The sequence below is a fragment of the Solanum stenotomum genome, chromosome 12 (genome assembly GCF_019186545.1).
Source record: "Solanum stenotomum isolate F172 chromosome 12, ASM1918654v1, whole genome shotgun sequence".
In the NCBI taxonomy this organism is placed as follows: domain Eukaryota; kingdom Viridiplantae; phylum Streptophyta; class Magnoliopsida; order Solanales; family Solanaceae; genus Solanum; species Solanum stenotomum.
The window spans coordinates 22121318-22125663 of NC_064293.1; positions in this window are offsets into that span (position 1 = coordinate 22121318).

A 4346-nucleotide genomic window follows, 5' to 3' on the forward strand; every position below is an offset into this window, starting at 1 on the left:
TCTGCATTTTTCTTATTTATCTCTCTCTAGAAACAAATTCAAAAGCGCTCGCAAATAAGGGCAACTTAGTCTTAAAACTTGTATTATTAAACGTTTTTTCAAAGTGTTTAAATGTATAAAGCAATAAGTACATAGAACGAGAGAATTTAATTTACCTTTGTATGGAGTACAGTATCTTTAGAGGACATTTACATAAGAAACTGTCTGACTATACAAAATTCCAATATGTTGAAAACTATTTAAAGTAAACTATTGAAGAAAAGAGTGAAAATACCCTGTTTTTCTCATTTAGATGTTTGGATGTTTAGTTGTCAAAACATGATTTATATTTTGGAAAACTACTTATGTAGGCAACTTTCATAATATTGTATGTCATAATCTTACTTATACTTCCAAATGGTTTCATGTTATTCCACTATTTAAGAATTTTGTATATGTTTTTTTCCAACCTTCTTCCTGGGAGCTCCACCATTACTCCTTTGGTGTTTTGAACTAAACAGCCTTTAAGTTGGAAGTCAGGAGTGCTTACTATGCGAGCAACTTCTCTTCTTTTGTACCATATGTGAGATGATACATCTTCTTAAAAAAATAGCTTATAATAGAGCAATTGTGTATCTGAACACACAATCAATCCCCTATTAATGCTTTCAGTCCAATTCAACATACTTCCACTCAATTTCTCAGCCCACATTCATCTCCTCCATTCTATTCCTTCCTTCAACCCTTACATGATCTCTTTCGCTTGAACCATCAAAAACTAAGCAATACGATCCGATTATTGAGGTTTATAACTCTTTCAACCAATGTTTAAGTCATGTATTAGATTTCCTATTACCTTGAATTTGATATTTTCTTCCTATTTTCAATAGGTATACTAAATTATTGAAACTTCATTTATTTAAGCTTTTTTAATATACTTTGATAGCTATTGATTTTTCAAACAAGAGTATTATTAATAGAGTTAAAACACACCATTATGAATCTACCAAAAAATAAACTTTCATCGATGCTGAATTTTACTCAAGAACAATGTATTGCAGTATTTTTATTTTGCGGTTGTTGCTTTTACTCCATCGAATGATATTGTAGCAGAGAATAGATCCAAGCATTGAAACAACCCAAAAAAATGGAGAAAATGGTCTAAAGCCCCCTCAACCTATACATAAAATCTCAACTACACACTCCAAATTTATCGGTGTCCTATCCCTCCTCTGAGTTGTTTAAAACTGACATGATTTACTCCCTAGACGCTTACGTGGCACAGAGAGTGAGGACCAACACAGATAATAAAACTTTATTTTAAAATTTCTTTTCATAAATATGTGTATTTCTAATTATTCTTTTTTCTTATTTATTTCATTTCTTCTTCACAACAACATAAACCAATTTTCTCCACCACTCACCTGCCCTAATGTAACACTCCGAAAATTAGTAGGCTAAAACTAGAGCTAAACGATTGAGGGTTAGAGTCATGGAGGTGGCCTAGGGCCAAGGGCAAAGGGGCAAGGGCCAAGGCTGCCCAAGCCTTGGCAAAGCACTTCCCCAAGACCACGAGGGCCTTCACGACCAGTGGTGGTCACCAAGAGTCGTGGTGCACTCGTGAAGGTGGAGGCGGTAGCCTCCCCGAGGCTGCCTCAAATTGGCTCCTCTACACGAGCCACTTCACGGCTCGTGGGAATGGCCTTGGTCATGCCTTGGTGCCGTGAGCATGGTGAGCAATGTGGCAAGCCACTGCCTTGAGGCCCACGAGAGGGACCACAACTCGTGGCTTGCACCACGACTCGTGGAGCCCCTCATGAAGATACCTTGGGCTTGTGAGCTAAGGGCACATTTTCCCAAGCCACTGCTTCAAGTCCACGAGAGGGACCACGGCTCGTGGATCCCTCATGGCACCTGGCAGCTCATTTTAAGTGAGGGTTATTTTGGGAACTTCCGTTTTAAGTCCTATCAAGTGAAGTCGTTTTGGGTAAGTTTAGGGTCACTATATAAGTCATTTTAAAGTCAAATTCACTTAAACTAAGTCATTTTTCCCAAACACCCAAATAATTCCCAAAAGTTCATCTTCTCTAAAAAAATTCTCTCTCTAGAACTTCAAGGAAGAAGAAGAAGAAGGAAATTGGGGCTAGGGTTCAAGGAACAAGTTTTCTACTCAATTTCATTGGATTCCATTGCTAAGGTATGGTAGCATTCATCCATGGATAGAATTCATCCATGGAGTCCCTTCAAAACTCAATTTCAAAGATAGAAATTCCCCAAAAGCTAGGGGTTTGTCTCCAACATGTTCCTTTCAAAAACGATTCCAATGTTTGAATTACTTTATATTATGATTAAATTGATGATTTATTATGGTTTTTATGTTGAAATCCCCAAGAACCCATGAAACCCCCATATTACTCAATTATGATCTTGTGATGTGGGTTTGTTGATTATAGAAAAATATTATGAGATGATGTATGTAATGATTGGGTTACTTGAATTATGATTATATCCATGTCTAATGTATTAATTCTAGATGTGTTGATTGAATATGATCTATAGTCCTTGAAGGGCAAAGTATGAGAATTATGCAAGATTATGAGATTTATGTATATGCTTTAAGAACACTTTGAGAGTAAAGTGAATATGATTATGATCTAGTTGTTGTGTTGTTGGAGGTTATACTCTTATACACATTTATGTATGATTATGATATGATGTCAAGGGTTCTCACAATATGATGATTCTAAGGCTGAAAGGATATTCTCACCTATTGAATCTATGAGCTATAGTATGAGTTATGTTGGATTGAGTGTCAAGACATTCTTCCATGAATATGAACTTAAGTCAAGACTCAATATGAACTCCATGGGAATTAATGCTTAGCACCGAGTGGATATGAATATGAGATGGAAGCTTATACGATAGTTGAGTCCGACTTCCCAATGAAAGCATTTACACTAGTTGAGTTCGGCTTTCCAAATGGGTTCCTTCTACCTTAGTTGAGTCCGGGTTCCCAATGTATTTATCTCATGAGATGGAAACCTTATACCTTAGTTGAGTCCGGGTTTATAGTAACAATCTCCTTATCCCATAAACTATGTGCCCACATAGGTGCTAGTGGATCCAGCTAAGATAAGAGCATGGTTCTACCTTAGGCAAGTAGGACAACCCCTTTTCGGTATGGGGTAGACACCGAATTCCATGGTAAGCTCACATGGTCTATGTCGGTTAAGGCTTATTCCCCATTATGATAGTATGAACAAGAAGATGAATTATGAACTATAGTTACTCAAGAATATTTACTTAGTATGAGTGATATTATGAGATCTTATTCATGCATTGCACAAGTTTGCTTTGAGGGTAAGTATGATACGTTCCTCTTATGATATGATGGTCTATGAGTTGATTATGCTTATGAGTTGTGCTTTTCCATTATCTTCAAAATAATGCTTTAACTTATTAAATTGCGTGCATTTAACTAAAATGTCAGTTTTTGCATGTTTTCATGATTTTTATGCATGGCTATCATACTTGGTGCATTTTTGTACTAACTCATATTTTTCTACATTTTCCCAAGTGTAGGGTCCGGTTCTCAAGGTGGTCCTCATTGTGTCTATGCTTGGATTTGCTCATTTCTCTTTCCTTGTTGGTGAGTCCTTATGATTCGAGTATGAATATCTTCATTCAGTAGTTTCACTCTTGTATTTGAATTTCGGATTATGTTGTATGGGCTGTGACCCTATTTGATTCGACTATTGTAATAGATGGCTAATTGAGACAAGTCTAGACTTTCGCTTTCCTTTATGAAAATTTTGGACTTGAAATGAATGTTTACTCTTATTGTTCTATTGCTTTATGTTATGATATGCTAAGTGGCTTGCATAGTACCTTTAGGGGTCTATGAGCCTTGTTACATTTAGGGGTATCCTTGGGTCGTGACAAACTTGGTAATCAGAGCTCAAGGTTTAGAATGATTTGAAAATGATGTCGCATAAGCTATGTCTAGTAGAGTCTTGTTCATGATTGTGAAAAGCGTCACACTTATGAATGAAATGCTATAAGATGTTTAGAAAATTTCACTTCATTCATTACTCTTAAGTCGTGCCTTATAGTTTAACTCTATAAAGTCCCTCTTCTAATCTTTCTTTTGTGTCTTCAGGAAATGAATACACGAAGGGCTAATGCAAGAAGAATGGAGGGTGACAATGTGAATGAAGGAGATCCTCCTCAAGCTAATCAAGCTCCAGTTGATACCGTGGTTGAAAATGTGACCCATACAGAGTTTAGGTCTACTATTCAAATATTGGCTCAAGTCGTGACGGCTCAGGCCAATAAAAATGTATTAGCTCTAGTGAATCCTAATGTGA